The sequence below is a fragment of the Triticum dicoccoides genome, chromosome 7A (genome assembly GCF_002162155.2).
Source record: "Triticum dicoccoides isolate Atlit2015 ecotype Zavitan chromosome 7A, WEW_v2.0, whole genome shotgun sequence".
Taxonomy (NCBI): Eukaryota; Viridiplantae; Streptophyta; class Magnoliopsida; order Poales; family Poaceae; genus Triticum; species Triticum dicoccoides.
Window position 1 is genome coordinate 213,031,496 of NC_041392.1, and position 21,955 is coordinate 213,053,450.

A 21,955-nucleotide genomic window follows, 5' to 3' on the forward strand; every position below is an offset into this window, starting at 1 on the left:
CCTTGCCGGCCTGCCTCCTCCTCCACGCCGGCCTGCTTCCTCGTTGGACGCCGTCCCCGTCCTCCCCCTCAACAACCGCTGCCCTTGTCCCTGCACACCATCGTGAGCTCCCTCCCTTCCCCTCTGTCGTCGGCGCCTTCCACAGCACGCACGCACGCACCGCCCCGCACGCGACCGAGCCTCACCTAGTCGCACCTCGCCCCGGAGGCGCCCTGCCGCGCCGGACCGCCCCGCCCCTGCCTCTCCTTCCCCGACCGGCTCCACCACCGGACTTCGTCGAGCTTCGCCGCCCCCGTGCCCCTACAAACGCCCGTGAACACGTCGCCTGCTTTCCCCTTCTTCCCCCAGGTCACCGTGGTCCCCACCGATCTCGCCCGCGGTTGACGCGCTCCGGTCGCATCCGTTGCGCGCTCACTGCGCCACTTCCGCGGCCCCTCACAGTCGCCCGGAGCGCCCCTACTCGCCCTTCGACTACTCCGCCCTCTGTCGCGGCCACCGCCTGCCTGCACCGCGTCCGTGCCGTCTGCTCCTGCTCTGCGGCCCAGCCGTGTGTGCTCGAGCACCCCGGCGCCCGCGCCTCGCCCGGTCACGCCACCTTCGTCCGCGCTCGTTGCGTGCTCTCGCAGCTGCGGCCCTGCTCGCGGGCCGCGCCCGGGGCAGCCCTCACCTGCACACCCGTCGCCCATTATCGCCCCGCCCCATTAGGCCCCTGGAGCCACTGGTGGTTGGGCCCCGCCCTGTGTGCCAATGACACATGGGGCCCGCCCCTGTTAAAATGAATACGAAAATATAAATGCAAAAAAAGGGATGTTTAAAATTGTTAATTAGTTAATTAGTTAATTAATTAGATAATTAGTTAATTAACTTTGATTAATTAGCCTAATGAACATATTTAGTCTAATTAAACCTGCTTAATTAAACTAGACAATGACACTTGGGCTCCACTGCCCCTTTGACCAGTCAACCCGGTCAAAGTTGACTGTTGACCCTGCTGACGTCTTGATGACATCATGCTGATGCAGTAATGCCATTTTCGAATTTATTTTTTAATAATAATTTATAAATTGATTTAAGTCTTTAATAATGAATATAAAATAAACCGTAACTCGGATGAAAATACTTTATACATAAAAGTTGCTCAGAACGACGAGACGAATCCGGATACGCAGCCCGTTCGTCCGCCACACACCCCTAGCATACCGAACACGCAACTTTCCCCCTCCGGCTCCTCTGCCCGAAAACGTGAAACACCAGGAATACTTTCCCGGATGTTTCCCCCCTTCGTCGGTATCACCTACTACCGCGATTGGGCACACCTAGCATCGTTACTTGTCATGTCATGCATCGATATGCATTTGTTTGCATTGTATTCATTGTTTCTTCCCCCTCTTCTCTCCGGTAGACCACGAGACCGACGCTCCTGCTGCCCAGTACGACTACGGAGTTGAGGACCCCTCTCTCTTGCCAGAGCAACCAGGCAAGCGCCCCCCCCCCCTTGATCACCAGATATCGCCTATTCTCCTCTATACTACTTGCATTAGAGTAGTGTAGCATGTTACTGCTTTCCGTTAATCCTATTCTGATGCATAGCCTGACATTCTTGCTACATCTGTTGATACCTTACCTGCAATCCTAAATACTTAGTATAGGATGCTAGTTTATCATCATTGGCCCTACATTCTTGTCAGTCTGCCTTGCTATACTATTGGGCCGTGATCACTCGGGAGGTGATCACGGGTATATACTATACATACATACATACTATACAGATGGTGACTAAAGTCGGGTCAGCTCGATGAGTACCCGCAAGTGATTCTGATGAGGGGGCTGAAAGGACAGGTGGCTCCATCCCGGTAGAGGTGGGCCTGGGTTCCCGATGGCCCCCGACTGTTACTTTCTGGCGGAGCGGCAGGGCAGGTTGAGACCACCTAGGAGACAGGTGGGCCTGGCCCTGTTCGGCGTTCGCGGATACTTAACACGCTTAACGAGATCTTGGTATTTGATCTGAGTTGGCTACGAGCCTATACGCACTAACCATCTACGTGGGAGTAGTTATGGGTATCCCGGCGTCGTGGTATCAGCCGAAGCACTTCAGACGTCAGCGACGGAGCGGCGCGCGCCGGATTGGACTGGAACGCCTACTAGGCTAGGTCTGCTTCCGGCCGCCCTCGCAACGTGCAGGTGTGCTATGGGCGATGGGCCCAGACCCCTGTGCGCTTATGTTTAGACCGGCGTGCTGGCCTCTCTGTTTTGCCTAGGTGGGGCTGCGACGTGTTGATCTTCCGAGGCCGGGCATGACCCAGGAAAGTGTGTCCGGCCAAATGGGATCAAGCGTGTTGGGTAAGTTGGTGCACCCCTGCAGGGAAGTTAATCTATTCGAATAGCCGTGATCTTCGGTAACAGGACGACTTGGAGTTGTACCTTGACCTTATGACAACTAGAACCGGATACTTAATAAAACACACCCTTCCAAGTTCCACAGACAACCCGGTGATCGCTTTTCCACAGGGCGACAAGGGGAGGATTGCCGGGTAGGATTAGGCTATGCGATGCTACTGGAGATGCTACTTGGAGATGCTACTTGGAGATGCTACTTGGAGGACTTCAATCTACTCTCTTCTACATGCTGCAAGACGGAGGCTGCCAGAAGCGTAGTCTTCGACGGGATTAGCTATCCCCCTCTTATTCTGGCATTCTGCAGTTCAGTCCACCGATATGGCCCTTTACACATATACCCATGCATATGTAGTGTAGCTCCTTGCTTGCGAGTACTTTGGATGAGTACTCACGGTTGCTTTTCTCCCTCTTTTCCCCTTTCCCTTCTATCTGGTTGTCGCAACCAGATGCTGGAGCCTTGGAGCCAGACGCCACCGTCGACAATGATTCCTACTACGCTGGAAGTGCCTACTACTACGTGCAGGCCGCTGACGACGACCATGAGTAGTTTAGGAGGATCCCAGGCAGGAGGCCTGCGCCTCTTTCGATCTGTATCCTAGTTTGTGCTAGCCTTCTTAAGGCAGACTTGTTTAACTTATGTCTGTACTCAGATATTGTTGCTTCCGCTGACTCTTCTATGATCGAGCACTTGTATTCGAGCCCTCGAGGCCCCTGGCTTGTATTATGATGCTTGTATGACTTATTTTATTTGTAGAGTTGTGTTGTGATATCTTCCCGTGAGTCCCTGATCTTGATCGTACACGTTTGCGTGCATGATTAGTGTACGATTGAATCGGGGGCGTCACAATACATTGACCATCAGTGTATTTTCTCGTTTCAAATTAAGCCATATTAACCGGAAAGGACGCAGTATGGACTAGTACTAGTACTGCTTTGATGTGTCCCGTCAACTCGCTGAACAAGGAGAAGCTTGCTTACTATTCCTCTCCCTCGCCCGCGCGCGGTGGTTCACAAGACGAGGAGGCGGTTTTGACTATAGCGTCCTCTCCCTCTCCCTCTCCCTCTCCCTCGCCCTCGCCCTCGCGGTGGACGTGTAGTAGTTTAATCGGTGTTAGATTGCCAGAAGCATATTGTACTGTAGTATCATCATTTTTGGACCTTCCGAAGAGGCGAAGAGCCAAGTGCAAGGTTCACACGAGTACGAACTGTTGAACCTCCCAAAGAGGCAAAGAGCCAAGCGCAAGGTTTTATAGGAGTTGTCATCCTAGTAGGAGTGTACTACAACTATAGTGAACGACGCTACTGTATGATGCCGCCACGTCACATATATCCAAAGCTGTGCCACCTTTTTTCTCAAAGAGCATGTTGGAGCCCGTGCAACAACCACACAAGTTGCACGTACACATAACACGTTTACTTGTAATAAATTCTAAAGGACAAATGTCAGTGTGCCACACAAGTTCATCTCCAATTCATGTGATAAATTTTTGCACGACTAGTCTACATATATTCACAGCGCTACCATTCACAATTTACCGTACTCCACTTACACGTTATAGATGGGCTACATGTCCTCCTCCAGGTTCCAGTCCCAGGTGTTCTTCATGGATGGCATGATCCATAGTGGTGGGCAACGGAAATCATTGTCACAGCTTTCTAGTCCGGTTCCACACGATGGAGACTCATCCAAGCTAAAGCGGCATAAATCAGGGATAGCGTGTCCCAGCATATATATCATTCATTCGATGGTGCGCACTGAAGACACAACTATGCTTCATGAACGGCATGCCTTCCGTGTCATGCACGGAAGGTGTCATCCGCTTCACAATGGGGTAGCTGTCCCCAATGAAAAGCGAGTACTCTCCAAGAGTGTTCCTCAGCACCCACGTAGCATCACGGGGGTCAAACTCGATGCCGTTCATCTGGTACACGCGGCATCTCAGATCTGGACACATGGTGACGTACATAGTCAAGGTCCATGCATAATAATATTGTGCTCAAATATGGCGGTCAGTAATACTGTGCAGCAAATAGTACTACTCCGGTATAGTGGATGTAAAATAACCGGATTATTATATATAGCCACTCTTGGCTACATGGATGAGATAGTAAGACATGGAAAAACAAAAATGGTGGCAGCTAGTGGGTTCAAGTCTTCAAGGGCCTAGCTAGCTATATGCGTACTCCAAGGTAAAAATTACTCCTACTAGTACGTAAGTACTACCTCCGTCCGGGATTATAGGTCCGAGCGACCGAATCCGTAGGACCAAGGCAGAGCGAAGACGCACACAAATTCGTTGATTCTTGATGGTATTAAATGCCGCATGCACTGTTGCCTTTTGAGCTGATCGCTTGCATTGGCTGGATTTTGCGCATGCAAAGAAGGGAGCACTAGTCCCGGAACAAATGCTGGCATGCAGCTAGACTCCTTCACATGCAGTGGCTGGAAATTAATCACTGGAACAACAATCGAGGGGCAGCAGCCTAATAAAAACGTACGCGACTGTGCTTACTAAACAGCCTAATATACCCGGACGAGGGTAGTAGAGTACTACTCCTAGTACAACAATGAAAGAGAAGGCGAGAGAGTTAAAAAATGGAATACCTGGGTAGATGGTGACGGTCCGATCGTGGTAGATTGTGTGACCATGTTGCACATCAGTGGTACCATGGGTAACGACTGCAAAGATAGTTGATCCCAATATGCCAAAGTCAGCTACATGGTTCCAAGTTAGACCGGATCGCGGATGCAAATGCACATCCAGGATCGGCAATCTTATTTTGATCGCGGGATGACCGGTCCCTGCAAAATAATGGAGTACCGTTAGGGATGCAAATGATGGTTTGTGCATTCCGTTTGTAATCTCCCATACCGTAGGATGGCAACCAGATGAAACAAGTCCCTTGGCTTGTCACCGCAAAGATGCGGCCTAGATGGCGCACGGTGTCTTTGAACGTGTAGGGGTACAAATCTTCCACCGCCAACATGCGCCAGCCTCGGCCGTTACTGCCTCTTGCATCGATGGCAATCCTTATGTCGAACACCGCGATGAGATAGTAGTCGTCGTAGCTGCGTGGCTTTGTCGGTGGGTCCGCAATTGCTATCTTCTTCAATCTCATGTAGGCATCATCATACGTATTCAAGACCAGCAGTCCGGAAGGCCGATCCCAATGGTGGAGTAGGGGTCTACCAGAACAGTCACACTTGTTGTGGATGTTGTGCAAAATGATGGTGGTATCCGGCCGGAGGTATGCAAGCCAATCTTCGTTGGAACCGATCCAAACCTATATATAATACGGTGGGTAGCGGAGAAATTATGGGATGGAAATGGAATAACTAAGTACTACATGATCAAAGTCCATTACTGGCCTGCTCATCGGACAAAATCCGACTACCCCTCAACGTCGGCAACTCTAGCGGAGTCAACGTGCAACCATGGACAGGGAGCGGTGGACTATTCGAAGGATTGTCCCATAGAAGAACCTTCTCCTCGAGGACGCATGGAAGACCAACAAGCATGGCCATTTCCCAAGCCTTTTTAAGCACCGTCTTGAAAAAGTTGGTGCAGGAAGCACCGAGTCTTGCGGCGGTGAGGACGTCGGAGCGGCGTGCGATTTCTCCCAGAGGATCGTCGTCCAAGGTCTCCCAACCCCGACAAGGAGGAGAACCGCCTGGCGAATCCATGGGAGCAACGAGGAACTGCCTTCTCTTCGGGGGGTGGGGAACTGGCGAGGAGGAGATAAGAGCGTAGTAACCGCTGGGCCTCGTCCCTTCCAACTGTAGATCGTTCCTTAGCGAAGGGGTGAGGCTATTATTTACTACTAGTACTAGCATTATGGGACGTTATGGGATTGCATTATACTGTAAATAATAGCACTAGTAAGAAAATTTTGGCACTAGCTAGTAGTTTTTGGCGTGGATTAAGAAATTTTGTGTATGTTTTTGCTATTTTTTGTACACACCAACTAGTGTCAAAAACGTCTTACGTTATGTGACGGAGGAGTACGTACTCGTACTGTAGCAGTACTAGTACTACTTTCTCAACTAGTAGTGCGATGTACTGTACTTCTAGTATAGTGCACCAGTTTTGAACTCTTGAATCTTAGGGCCAAGGAGCTATAGTTGGAAGTGGAGGGTACTACTGTTCTCTAGAACCATCGCTGTACTATCAATGCAGGGAAAGTACACCTGCGTAGTGGCCTAGTGGGTACTCTCGGTGCTCTATTCAGCCACTCCTCTCACGTAGCTGGCCTACTTAGCCGCTCCTCTCACGCACACACTAGCAGCCTATTTATCAGCGATGGTTACTGCGGGGGCAGAACATTTGAGTTATTTGATACAGCGAGACTAGGCTTTTCGCTTCCATTTGAGGAGGTGTAATGGATCTCGTCGAACTTAGTTAGTAGTTCCTTCTTTATGAATGAGATGAAGCAAAACTTTTGCCTCCGTTTAAAAAAACACATCAAGAGGAATTTCTTTTATAGTAGTGCTGATAATGGAGTGAAGTCCATGTGTGCAACGCCACAATCTACAGAGTAGTAGTAGTAGTAGTAGTAGTAGTAGTAGTAGTAGTAGTAGTAGTAGTAGTAGTAGTAGTAGTAGTAGTAGTAGTAGTAGTAGTAGTAGTAGAGCACTTTACGTACAGAGCCATATTGCACAGTTCCCAATGCCCTGCCAGGATTTCGGGCTCCTTGGGCTTAATTGGGAGGCGCTAGTTTGAATATGCTACTAGCTGATGAGGAAGCTGCAAGCGAGGTGCAGCTAGGGCGAGCACGCGAGCCACGAGATATTGGGAAGGAAAACACGTTCACGTGGCTAGGCTATCCAGTGCACCCAGATTGTGGTGCTGCACGCCCGTTTGACTTCAAAACTCAAACTACCCGTGTAAAATATTGGCTCGCAGCAAAGTTACGATTTAAAAAAAAGCCGCCGTGCGTTCGGCCGGGATCGAACCCACAAAACGAGGTATACACTCCCGCGACCACTAGTAGTACTCGTTGGAGTACAACGCAACCTAGAATCGCCTTTTGTCGCTAGTAGTAAATTGTTCCATACAAGAAACCCCTAATAATGCAAGAAATCACTAATAATGCTAAGAAACTACTACCACTAGCATACGTGGCAGACTTAAGATAAGACTACCTTATCAACCATTGTACATGCTCTTACCAACCAGCCCTACCAAGAAACGACTACTCTACAAAGTGTCGTTATAGGCATGTTTCAACCCATGGCCCTGTTTGGATACATTTGTTGTCAATCTAACCCTATCATCCAAACACCACTTTGGTTAGAGTTAGTTCAGGGTTAGAATCTAACTCTAACCTCTGACTTAGAGTATCCAATAGGGCCCATGTCGCCCATTAAGTCAACGCCTTCTATTCGACCGGGCGTATGACATGTGGGACCTACATGTCAGTCTGCACAAAAATCCCCGAGTGACCTCCTACCTCTGGCCCGTTGATACGTCTCCGCCGTATCTACTTTTCCAAACACTTTTGCCCTTGTTTTGGACTCTAACTTGTATGATTTGAATGGAACTAACCCAGACTGAGGCTGTTTTCAGCAGAATTGCCATGGTGTTGTTTTATGTGCAGAAAACAAATATTCTCGGAATGACCTGAAACTCCACGAAACATCTTAGAAAAAACAATAAAAAATCCTCGCCAAAGATGAAGACCAGGGGGCCCACACCCTTCTCACGAGGGTGGGGGGTGCCCCCCCTAGGGCGCGCCCCCTTACCTCGTGGGCCCCTTGGATGCCCTCCGACGCCAACTCCAACTCTATATATTTGCTTTCGGAGAGAAAAAATAAGGGAGAAGAATCATCGCGTTTTACGATACGGAGCCGCCGCCAAGCCCTAAAACCTCTCGGGAGGGCTGATCTGGAGTCCGTTCGGGGCTCCGGAGAGGGGGATTTGTCGTCGTCGTCATCATCAACCATCCTCCATCACCAATTTCATGATCCTCACCGCCGTGCGTGAGTAATTCCATCGTAGGCTTCCTGGACAGTGATGGGTTGGATGAGATTTATCATGTAATCGAGTTAGTTTTGTTAGGGTTTGATCCCTAGTATCCATTATGTTCTGAGATTGATGTTGCTATGACTTTGCTACGCTTAAATCTTGTCACTAGGGCCCGAGTGACATGATTTCAGATCTGAACCTATTATGTTTTCATGAATATATGTGAGTTCTTGATCCGATCTTGCAAGTCTATAGTCACCTACTATGTGTTATGATCCGGCAACCCCGAAGTGACAATAATCGGGACCACTCCCGGTGATGACCATAGTTTGAGGAGTTCATGTATTCACTATGTGCTAATGCTTTGTTTCGGTTCTCTATTAACAGGAGGCCTTAATATCCCTCAGTTTCCAATAGGACCACGCTGCGACGGGAGGGTAGGACAAAAGATGTCATGCAAGTTCTTTTCCATAAGCACATATGACTATATACGGAATACATGCCTACATTACATTGATGAATTGGAGCTAGTTCTGTGTCACCCTATGTTATAACTGTTACATGATGAACCGCATCCAGCATAATTATCCATCACTGATCCGGTGCCTACGAGTTTTCCATATACTGGTTCTCGCTTATTTACTTTCCCGCTGCTACTGTTACAATCGCTACAAAATACCAAAACATTACTTTTGTTGTCTTTACTTTTGTTGCCGCTACCACCACTATCATATTACTTTGCTACTAAACACTTTGCTACAGATACTAAGTTTCTAGGTGTGGTTGAATTGACAACTCAACTGCTAATACTTGAGAATATTCTTTGGCTCCCCTTGTGTTAAATCAATAAATTTGGGTTGAATACTCTACCCTCGAAAGCTGTTGCGATCCCCTATACTTGTGGGTTATCAAGACTAATGTCTGGCGCCGTTGCCGGGGAGCATAGCTCTATTCTTTGAGTCACTTGGGATTTATATCTGCTGGACACTATGAAGAACTTGAGAGGTCCAAAAACCAAGATCTATCCCTCAACTACGAGGGGAGGTAAGGAACTTCCATCTAGCTCTGCACTTGATTCACCTTCTGTTATGAGTAAGTTTGCGACACCTACACCTGCTTCTGCTATTTGTTCTGATATGTCGCATGTTATTGATGATGCCGCTTCTGCTATGCATGATACTTATGATGAAACTGCTGCTATGCCTGATACTACTGTGCCCCTTGGTGAATTTCTTGATGAATAAATTGCTAGGGCTAGAGAAAAAGAAATTGTTGAATCTGAATACGATGATGAAAATATGCCTGTTATTCCTGAGGGCTATCTTTTGATATGGAATCTTCTGCCGCTATTTTAGCTTGCACAAATAGATATGAGCTTAAGAGGTTATTAATTAAATAGAACAAAGAATCAGTTAGAGATAAAATGAAACCTGACCCATGCTTTTGCTACTTCACCTATTTGTGTTCCTGATAAGGATTATGAATTCTCTGTTGATCCTGATATAATTACTTTGGTTGAATCTGATCCATTTTATGGCTATGAATTTGAAACTGTTGTGGCACATCTTACTAAATTAAATGATATAGCTGCCCTATTTACTAATGATGAGAGATCGCGTTACTTTTATATACTCAAAATATTTCCGTTTTCATTAAAGGGTGATGCTAAGATATGGTTTAATTCTCTTGATCCTGGTTGTGTGCGTAGTCCCCAGGATATGATTTATTACTTCTCTGCTAAATATTTCCCTGCTCATAATAAACAAGCTACTTTGAGGGAAATATGCAACTTCGTGCAAATTAAAGAAGAGAGTCTCCCACAAGCTTGGGGGAGGTTTCTCAAGTTACTTAATGATTTGCCTGATCATCCTCTTAAGAAACCTGAAATACTTGATATCTTTTATAATGGACTAACCGATGCTTCCAGAGATTACCTGGATAGTTGTGCTGGTTCTCTTTTCAGGGAAAGAACACCGGATGAAGCTGAAATTCTATTGAATAATATGTTGACAAATGAAAATAATTGGGCACCTCCTGAGCCAGCTCCCGAGCCAACTCCTGCTCCAATTACTGAGATTATTCCTAAACCAACTCCGAAGAAGAGAGGTGTTCTATTTCTCAGTCCCGAAGATATGCAAGAGGCAAAGAAATCTATGAAAGAAAAAGGTATTAAAGCTGAAGACGTTAAGAATTTACCTCCTATTGAAGAAATACATAGTCTTAATATACCGCCTGTTGAAGAAACATATGATTTCAATTCTTTATTTACTGAAGAACCTCCTGATCCCTATATCCCGACACAGGTAGTAAGGGTAAATTCTCTCTATAGATATGATAAAGCTGAAGTCCCTCCTACTAAAATTGCTAGCCAGTGCTTGGATGATTTTGATAACTTTATGTTTAAGCAAGACGACTTCAATGCTTATTTTGGTAGACAATTAAAAGAAAATGCTTATATGATTAGACGCTTGGGTGATTATATGGCTGATATTAAAGGTGAACTTAAACTTGTTAGCAAACATGCTTCTATGGTTACCACTCAAGTAGAACAAGTACTTAAGGCTCAAAAAGAAGTGCTTGATGAAATGAATAGTAAGAAAAATGATTATTCTGTTAGAGTGGCTACTAGAACTGGTAGAATGACTCAGGAACCTTTGTATCTTGAAGACCACCCTAAGAGAATCGAGCAAGATTCTCAAAGAACTAATATTGATGTTCCTAGTTCTTCTAAAAAGAAGAAGAAGAAAAATGATAGAACTATGCAAACTTCTAGTGAACCTATTGTTGAACCACCCGATAATCCGAATGATATATCTATGTCTGATGCTGAAACACGATCTGGTAATGAACATGAACCTAGTAAAGATATTAATGATGATGTTCATGATGATGCTCAACCTAGTAATGATAATGATGTAGAAATTGAACTTGTTGTTGATCTTGATAACCCACAATCAAAGAATCAACGTTATGATAAAAGAGACTTTGTTACTAGGAAACATGGTAAAGAAAGGGAACCTTGGGTTCAGAAACCCATACCCTTTCCTCCGAAACCATCCAAGAAAAAGGATGATGAGGATTTTGAGCGCTTTGCTGAAATGATTAGGCCTATCTTTTTGCGTATGAGATTAACTGATGTGCTCAAAACAAATCCTTATGCTAAATATATGAAGGATATCATTACTAATAAAAGAAAGATACTGGAAGCTGAAATTTCCACTATGCTTGCTAATTATACTTTTAAGGGTGGAATACCAAAGAAACTTGGAGACCCCAGAGTACCTACTATACCTTGCTCCATTAATAGAAATTATATTAAAACTGCTTTATGTGATCTTGGAGCCGGTGTTACTGTTATGCCTCTCTCTTTATACCGTAGACTTGACTTGAATAAGCTGACACCTACTGAAATATCTTTGCAAATGGCTCATAAATCAACTGCTATACCTGTCGGTATTTGTGAGGATGTGCCTGTTGTGGTTGCAAACGTTACTATTTTAAAGGACTTTGTTATACTTGATATTCCCGAGGATGATAGTATGTCTATTATTCTTGGAAGACCTTTTCTTAATACTGCAGGGGCTGTCATTGATTGCAACAAAGGCAATGTCACTTTTCATGTTAATGGTAATGAGCATACGGTACACTTTCCGAGGAAACAACCTCAAGTTTACAGTATCAACTCTATTGGAAAAATTCCATCGATTATATTTGGAGGTTTTGAATTTCCTCTTCCTACCGTCAAGAAGAAATATGATATTCTTATTATTGGGGATGTGCATATCCCCGTTGAGGTAACTTAGTGTTATTCGAAATTTCTCCGGTTTCAAGATTATCGGAATGAGTTTGTTAACAAGACTTGATCAACCTTGTTAGTGGATTCTTTTTGATGAGCATGAGATGGATGAAACTAGAAGCACAAACTTCTCTACCCTCTCTATACTTTCTGTTAATTAGTATAAATAAAGTAAAAATAGTATTTTCTGTCTGTTTCCTGACTTATCCGTGCAACATAAAAATATCCCAAAAATAAAAGTCCTCAGAATGACATGCCAATTTAATATGATTTTTTCGGGAATATTTGAGGATTTACTGTGCAAAAATTACCGCGGGAGGAGCTGCCACCTGGCCACGAGGGTGGTGGGCGCCCCCCCTCTAGGGCGGGCCATCCTGCCTCATGGGCCCACGGTGGCCCTCCTCCACTTATCCCATCACCCATCTTCTTCCTCTATCTCACACAAACCCGAAAAACCAACTCAAGCACGAGTTCCAGCCACTTTTGCTGTGATTTTCGATCTCCTTGCTCAAAGCACCTCTTGCAAAACTGCTTGGGGAGATTGTTCCTTGGTATGTGACTCCTCCATTGGTCCAATTAGTTTTTGTTCTAGTGCTTTATTCTTTACAAATTTGTGCTGCATAGGTGACCATGTTCTTGAGCTTGCATGTCAAATTTATATGGTCCCAAGTAGTTCTAATGCTTGATTCAGGCTCTAGGCACTTGTAGGAGTAGTTGCTATCAGTTTTATTGAATTTGGTTACTTTTATTTTGAAGTTACTAAAAATTTCAGAATTTTTTCAGAGAAAAACAATATGCTTAGGAAGATGTTCCAAGGTGGTTCCTTTAAGAAGTAAGGACCCAGGATTGCTATGCACGATGCTGACGAGGATCCACCAAGAGACGCTCCAGTACGGCCTTGCGAATGGCCGTCGGAAAATTTTACGGACCGTGCGGGAATTAAAGAAGAATTCAAAGCATATTTGCACAATGCCGGTCTTGAGGATTTTGAGGCTAACAAATGCCCCCAGTATCATGATCTCACAAGTTCATTTGTGAGGTGGTTTGAGTATTCATCTTCGCGTAATTCTCCTTCGGTCATGTTTGATCTTTATGACAAATCTTATACCATGGACTTAGAGGATTTCACTTCTGCTTGCAAACTTCCATCATGGGGTAGTGTTAGGGATCCCCCTAAATCTGAATTTAGAAACTTTCTTGCTAGTATAACCGTGGGGGAATCTAGGGATATAATGTAGGATACCATAGGGAGCATTCACTTTCCTGCTATACATTATTTTGCTCTCTTCATCGGTAGATGCATAAATGCTAAGGATGAAACATGTCACATGTGTGTCCCTGATCTTAGCATTCTTAGGAGTGTTGTGTTAGGAGACTAATCTTATCATATGGGAGCCATTGTAGCTCGTAGGTTGCATCATAATAGACATAATGGAGATTTCTTTGGAGGAATTTATGCAACCCGCTTAGCTCATTTTCTTGAGATAGACATTCATGAGGGTGATATGGAGTTGCCTCCTGCATATTTAGATTATGACTCTATGGCTTCGCACCAGTTTGTCGAGAGGCCTGAATCACCTCTCTTATATCGTTTAATTTTTGATAAATGACGTGTTTTCCGTATTACTCTCCCTGCTCCTGCCTTCTTTGATTCACAGACAAAAGGAAGATATGTTATTACCAGAGAGGAGGCAGAAGAGTACGAGAGGAGAGCGGAGGCAGCTCGACTCCACGCTGCAGCTCAGCAGGCGATAACCGCTGCACATCAGTATGATCCCAACTATTCCTCCTCATCACAGTATGACCCCAACAACTATTATTATGGATATCCGCCAGGCCAGCCGTGGCCATAGACCAACTTAGGCCAAAAGCCTAAGCTTGGGGGAGTACGTATTTCTCACCGACATTACATTTATGTCCACACACACTCATTGCTAGATGTCGGTGCTCATACTTTTCCACTGTAACATCCATGCTAGTTTATTTTCTTTTTCCTGCTTTCTTCTTGTGGGTTTGTTAAACCTTAAGAAAAAAATTAGTAGTAGTTTATTTATCTGCTGTAGTAGTAATAATTAAAAAGAAAACCCAAAAATATTTCCCGTTCTTCTTTTGCTTGTTGGGAGCTCTCCCGTGTAAATAGTTTTATTTCTTTTCTTTTCTTTGGGGGTCAGCAGGAGAAGACCATAATTAAATTGTTGAAGTGGCTCTTATATGCATCTTTGTTGATTTAACCCAGAGCCCATATTGCCTTGTCTTCTCCTGTTTATTGAATGCTCGCAGATTCCAGCTTAGTCCAAGGCACGTGCACCCTTATTATTATTCACACTGTTCGGTCGTGCAAGTGAAAGACAATTATGATGATATATGATGGACTGACTGAGATGAGAAAAGCTGGTATGAACTCGACCTCTTTTGTTTTTGTAAATATGATGAGTCCCTCGTTCTTGATTCAGCTTATTATGAATAAACATGTTTGCAATGACAATTAGAGATCATAGTTGCTTGTGCCATGCTTGATTAGCTATGAGTTATAATGATTTACCTTGTGTGCCAACATGCTATTGAGATGATTATGATGTGGTATGATGGGGTGGTATCCTCCTTTGAATGATTTAAGTGACTTGACTTGGCGCATGTTCACGCATGTAGTTGAAACAAATCAACATAGCCTTCACGATATTTATGTTCATGGTGGATTATATCCTACTCATGCTTGCCTCCAATGTTTATTAATTTTAATGCATGTACATGGTTGTTGTCGCTCTCTAGTTGGTCGCTTCCCAGTCTTTTGCTAGCCTTCACTTGTACTAAGCGAGAATACTGCTTGTGCATCCAATCCCTTAAACCCCAAAGTTATTCCAGATGAGTCTACCATACCTTCCTATAAGCGGTATCTACCTGCCGTTCCAAGTAAATTTGTATGTGCCAAACTCTAAACCTTCAAATAAACATTCTGTTTTGTATGCTCGAATAGCTCATGTATCAACCAAGGCTGTCCTTATCTTTCGTGTTAGGCGGGTTATTCTCAAGAGGAGTGGACTCCGCTCCTCACTCACAAGAAAATGGATGGTCACCGGGATGCCCAGTCCCATGCTTTATGCAAACTAAATCAAAATTAATTGCAAACAAAACTCCCCCTGGGACCTGATGTATGTTGGAGGCACTCGTTGTTTCGAGCAAGCCATGGATTGATGCCTGTTGGTGGAGGGGGAGTATAAACTTTACCATTCTATTTGGGAACCGCCTATAATGTGTTTAGCATGGAAGATATCACCATCTCTTAGTTGTTACGTTGACAATGAAAGTATACCGCTCAAAATACAATTTATCTCTATTTCAGAACCAAGCTCTGGCACCTCTACAAATCCCTTCTTCCCTCTGCGAAGGGCCTATCCATTTACTTTTATGTTGAGTCATCACCCTCTAATTAAAAAGCACTAGCTGGAGAGCACATCCGTCATTTGCATTCATCACTGTCAATTTATATTGGGTATGGCTATGGTTGGATCTCTTTTACCATGAATTACAATGTCTAGTCAGTCGTTGATCTTTAAAAGTGCTCGGCATTTATGTTTTGCGGTCTCAAAAAGGGCTAGCGAGATACCATCTTGTTATATCATATTATGATTGTTTTGAGAAAGTGTTGTCATCTAAGATTTATTATTATGACTTGCTAGTTGATTATGCTATTGATATGAGTAATTATGAGACCTGAGAATTATTGCAAATGTGGTTAGTTATGATCTATGCTGAAAACTTGAATGCTGGCTTGACATAGTTACAACAACAAGAGCAAACAGAGTTTGTAAAAGTTTTTCTTTCTTTCTTTCAGTTTGTCAACTGAATTGCTTGAGGACAAACAAGGGTTTAAGCTTGGGGGAGTTGATACGTCTCCGTCGTATCTACTTTTCCAAACACTTTTGCCCTTGTTTTGGACTCTAACTTGTATGATTTGAATCGAACTAACCCGGACTGACGCTGTTTTCAGCAGAATTGCCATGGTGTTGTTTTATGTGCAGAAAACAAATATTCTCGGAATGACCTGAAACTCCACGAAACATCTTAGAAAAAACAATAAAAAATCCTCGCCAAAGAGGAAGACCAGGGCCCCACACCCTTCTCACGAGGGTGGGGGGCACGCCCCCCTTGGGCGCGCCCCCTACCTCGTGGGCCCCCTGGATGCCCTCCGATGCCAACTCCTACTCTATATATTTGCTTTCGGAGAGAAAAAAATAAGGGAGAAGAATCATCGCGTTTTACGATATGGAGCCGCCGCCAAGCCCTAAAACCTCTCGGGAGGGCTGATCTGGAGTCCGTTCGGGGCTCCGGAGAGGGGGATTCGTCGTCGTCGTCATCATCAACCATCCTCCATTACCAATTTCATGATGCTCACCGCTGTGCGTGAGTAATTCCATCATAGGCTTGCTGGACGGTGATGGGTTGGATGAGATTTATCATGTAATCGAGTTAGTTTTGTTAGGGTTTGATACCTAGTATCCATTATGTTCTGAGATTGATGTTGCTATGACTTTGCTATGCTTAATGCTTGTCACTAGGGCCCGAGTGCCATGATTTCAGATCTGAACCTATTATGTTTTCATGAATATATGTGAGTTCTTGATCCGATCTTGCAAGTCTATAGTCACCTACTATGTGTTATGATCCGGCAACCCCGAAGTGACAATAATCGGGACCACTCCCGGTGATGACCATAGTTTGAGGAGTTCATGTATTCACTATGTGCTAATGCTTTGTTCCAGTTCTCTATCAAAAGGAGGCCTTAATATCCCTCAGTTTCCAATAGGACCACGCTGCCACGGGAGGGTAGGACAGAAGATGTCATGCAAGTTCTTTTCCATAAGCACGTATGACTATATACAGAATACATGCCTACATTACATTGATGAATTGGAGCTAGTTCCGTGTCACCCTATGTTATGACTGTTACATGATGAACCGCATCGGGCATAATTATCCATCACTGATCCGGTGCCTATGAGTTTTCCATATACTAGTTCTCGCTTATTTACTTTCCCGCTGCTACTGTTACAATCGCTACAAAATACCAAAAACATTACTTTTGTTGTCTTTACTTTTGTTGCCACTACCACCACTATCATATTACTTTGCTACTAAACACTTTGCTGCAGATACTAAGTTTCCAGGTGTGGTTGAATTGAGAACTCAGCTGCTAATACTTGAGAATATTCTTTGGCTCCCCTTGTGTCGAATCAATAAATTTGGGTTGAATACTCTACCCTCGAAAGCTGTTGAGATCCCCTATACTTGTAGGTTATCACCCGTCCACCTAGTCATCCTCGACCATGGGACGCAGCTACCACCGCCGACAGAAGGCAAGGTCAAAACTGCCGGCGGTGCGAAGCCCATCTTCCGGCAGCCCGTATGCTAGCTCCGTCCGGCGCTCGTGGCCGCTAGCTAGCCAATATAGGTCCTTCCAACTGCGTGTCTGCAAGGTTTGCTAGCTACATTGGCACGGCGGCGTGGCAGCTTGCTCGCGCGCGCCGCGCTAAGGCCAGCCATCTGGCTCGAGCGAAGGCTAGCGCGGCGGCTTGCTCGCTCGTGAGTCACGCTCGGGCCAGCCTGCCAACCCATGCGGAGGCCTGCGCGGCATCCGGCCCGTCCGGTGTTGGAAATATGAGCAAATTACTAAGAGATTTAATCCGAATAAACAAAAGATAAATCATGACTACAGTAGCAGAGATTGAACTAATCATGCGAACTATCATAGTAGATGAGCAGATCACATCTAGGGCACATACTGGAAACATGAATTCTACCACGATCTCGAACAGGAAGGATAGAATCACATACGGTGCAGCGGCAGCAGCACCGCCGGTGTTGACGTTGTCGCCCATGTCATCGAGGATGAGGTTGCCAAGGTCGGGGAAGAAGTCGTCGCTGCCCGCAGTCGCGCGAGTGATGGTGTCCTGGACTAGGGGGTACTCACCACATCGTCTCCCGATTTGTTGGATTGGGCCGAGGACCCCCATGGCCGTTTACTCATGGGCCAGTTCGGACGGACAAAAACATATACGGGGAAGATTCCACAAGACTTGGTGATCAAGACAAGGACTGCTCTCCACCGACGTATTCGACTAGGACTCTTGTTATCCTAGGCCTCTGGTATGTTATATAAGCCAAGGCCAGGCTAGTCAATAGATGACTATGATATTATTCATCATACCCTCAGGTTTTAGACCACAACATATGATTTCGAGGTAGATCAACTCTGTACTTGATACTCCATCAATATAAAAAAGATCAGGACGTAGGGTTTTACCTCCATCAAGAGGGCCCAAACCTGGGTAAACATCGTGTCCCCTGTCTCCTGTTACCCATCGATCCATGATACACAACTTGGGACCCCCGACCCGAGATCTGCCAGTTTTGACACCGACAATGGTGCTTTCATTGAGAGTTCCGCTATGTGATCGGAAAATGGATAATGGCTCGCCCGCAGATCAACTGCGACGCCGGCAACTTTGTCGCTGGCTCGACTGGTCACCTTGGCTCGACCGAGGACCGCTCTCCATATCCGATCGTCATGCTCAGACGGGGGCCTTCATCACCATCAACTCCGATCTCTATCAAGATCATGGAGGAATCATCCATGGTGCTCGGGGGCTCAACGTCAACATTGCCCTCGGGTGACCGTGCTATTTTTTCGAACAGCTAACTTGTATCCGCTGCCACCACCTCCTCGAGCATCTCTTTGACTATTCCTTCGGTGGAATTGTGCGGAATTGAGTCTACAACAACCATGCAAAATTTCATCCAGTTTCGATGGAGGAATCTCCGGCAATCTACGGTATACCGGAGCCCTGTAAAATCTGGACGTAAATCTAGACGAGTTTAGGGCGTGGTATCCAGCACCTAGGTGATACGTCCTTTGGAAGATCCAACCGTTGATTGGCTGCGGAATTCCTATATCTACCACGCCTCAAAATTTCAGCTCAATCCGACAGTCCAAACACTGGGAACCTTCAGATTAGTGCATCACTTTTCGGATCTGTTTTTTGTGCGAATATGGATCCGACCAGAATTCATGTTTTTTTATGAACGTGATATTGGACAACCTTTTTAAAGGAATTTTATTCTATGGTATTGTGCGTTGTTTTTAACACGTGCCCATAAAATTTTAAGCCTTCTTTGAGACACTCTTCACCATCGCGCTGGTGTCACACCATTCCGGTAATATTGCTCCACGTCTGCCGACCTGCACTAGACAGATCGTCGCTTCATCGAGCCGAGCCTAACTTTATTGGATTATCAGCTCGGCAAGCTGAACAAGAGTTCTACATCGCGAAGGATCAATCATCACCAACACCATCGCCCCACGATTGCACGGGTCAGGCGCGCCGACAACGCCGCTCGGTCACTTCATCAATCCGGCATTGACCGCGTCACAAGTTATGACCAGCGTCAGTATGGCCACACTTTTGCTTTTTCAAGCCGATGTCCATCACGCTGAACTGTTTCAACACCTCGGCTGACATGGCGGCTGCAATGTCTCCTTACTGACCCGCTCCGCCATCTCGGCTAGACTGGGGACTTTGCTATTTCTTCATCAACATACTCCGGTGACTTCGACGTCACTAGCAGACCAGCTTCGTCACGTTAGCTGGACCGGGGGCTTTACCTCAGCGAGCCCACCTTTGCCAGCATTGCCATGCCGTCGCTTTATCGCCCATCAGGCAATGGGTGCGCGGATCGAGTCCCAATTTTGGGAGTAACATTTCTTCAGATCACTACAACAAATAAACCAGGTGCTATTAATCCTAGTATTTTTCTTTCTTGCTTGGGTTCATTTTTCCCAAGGCATTATTACTCTGGTTTGTTTCTTCATCTGTACACAGGTCTATCAAATGGTGGCCGGATTAACAACAGTCGCGTGGTGGTTCGGTCAGTTTCCGTATACAGTTCGGCGAATGCCGCATACGGAACTCAGACTGGCCTGTGAATTCAGGCTTCCCACGCCTTCACTGCGTCACGCCGACGCCCTGCATCGACATTGGCTTCGGCGCCAGGCCACGACTCTTTCAATAAATTATTTTTGCGAAAAGCAATTATCCTTTTTGGACCGCACTATTTTATGTGTGTAGGTGATCGACTTCGACTGTGTCACGCGGTCACTTTGGCAAGCGTGATCACCTTGTTGGTCGAATCGCCATACCGACATGTTCGGTTGCCTCGGGGACTTCGGCATCGCTGAGAGAGCTCTACCTCATTGAGTGTTCGGCACACGGGCCATATTTCTTTTATTACTGACTTTGCGTAAATTATTAATTATGCAACAATTTTTATATTATTCCTATTATCTCCGGCTTGCACTATTTTCTGTGCAGAGGTAAAGGATCCGGGTCAGGCAATGTTGTCACCTTAGCGTACAGACATACCACATCACCTCGGCTAGACTGGGGGCTTCGTCCTCACTTCACTAACCCACGCCGGGTACTTTGGCGTCACACTCCTAGCCTGCATCGACCGTGCTATGTCACCACTTCGGAGCGTCGAGCTCTTTGCTTTGCCACCTCGAGACCGGCTTGGGGGCTGGGAACTCATCCCGCGGTAAGCTCGGACCGCGTCATCAATACTAAGCACATTAACAAGCTAAGTCGCTTTCATGCTCAAAAACTTTCAGTTTTAAATTTTGTTTGTTCGACCAAGCACTATACTTTTTGGCAATAAGTTGTTTGTGACAAAATTCCTTGTCAAACCTTTGTTTGTGACACACAAATTCAAATACCCCGTTTGTTTAGGGGCTTCCTTTATGAAGCCTTTCCTCTTGGATATGATTATACTTGTACGACTTCGTTCCATGTTCGTGTATTACGTCACAATATGCACCACATTGACTTAAGTGTTTCGCAAGCTGGGTTGCCTGGCTCCTGTGCTTACCCCTACATTCTCGATTGTTTGGCTAGGGAGTAAAGGGAGCACCTCTGTGATTGTTACTACCGGGTCATTCGAGTTAGTGTCTCAGACTGGGTGAAGCCGAAAGCTAGTGTTCTTATTGTTTTCAATCATGGTCGGCACACAACAGAACTCATGAGTACAAAAAATCTATTGCACAAGTCTCATAGTAATAATGAGCAACCGAAGAAAGGTATTGGTGGAGTTACTATTTTCTTCGAAGATCCTTCTTACACTCCGTCAGTAATATAGCATAAGTTCCCTGAGCGTGCTTTGTCTGTTACAGCCTTATGGCCTGATTGCCTGGTTATCGGAAACATCATCGATACTTTCGACTGGTGTAGTACATGACACTTTTTGGTCCTTGACCGAAGAGGGAGACGCCAACAGTCGGTTAAGACACACTTAAAGTTCGGGTGAACATAGATATGATATAACTACATCGGTACATACAATCATTTTACACAAAATTCTTTTAACCAAGTCACTTGGGGGCTCTTAAAATTTGTACGAGCAGTTCTATAGTAAATGTGTTTTCATTTTGGTCGTTGTAAAGTCTTTTTCTATTGCTCCTTTTTTGACTCGAGTGTATGGTCAATAGCCGGATAGCCTGTCTTCTCTCTAAAAAGCCGCTCGAGTTTAGTTCGCTAAACTGGCCTCGAAGAAGTAGTCCGCCTTTGGGATAAGGAGCTCGAAGCCGTAGGCTGGCCCGCTTGAAGTGTTGAGATCGGGTGTGTCATGTTAAAGCACGGCAGAAGCACAATTTTTTCCTTTTTCCAATTTTCGGATTGGCACCGAACACTTGATCTTGTTCGGATGTTAAGTTTTTACTGACGTTTTTTGGTTTTCCAAGATTGTGGCA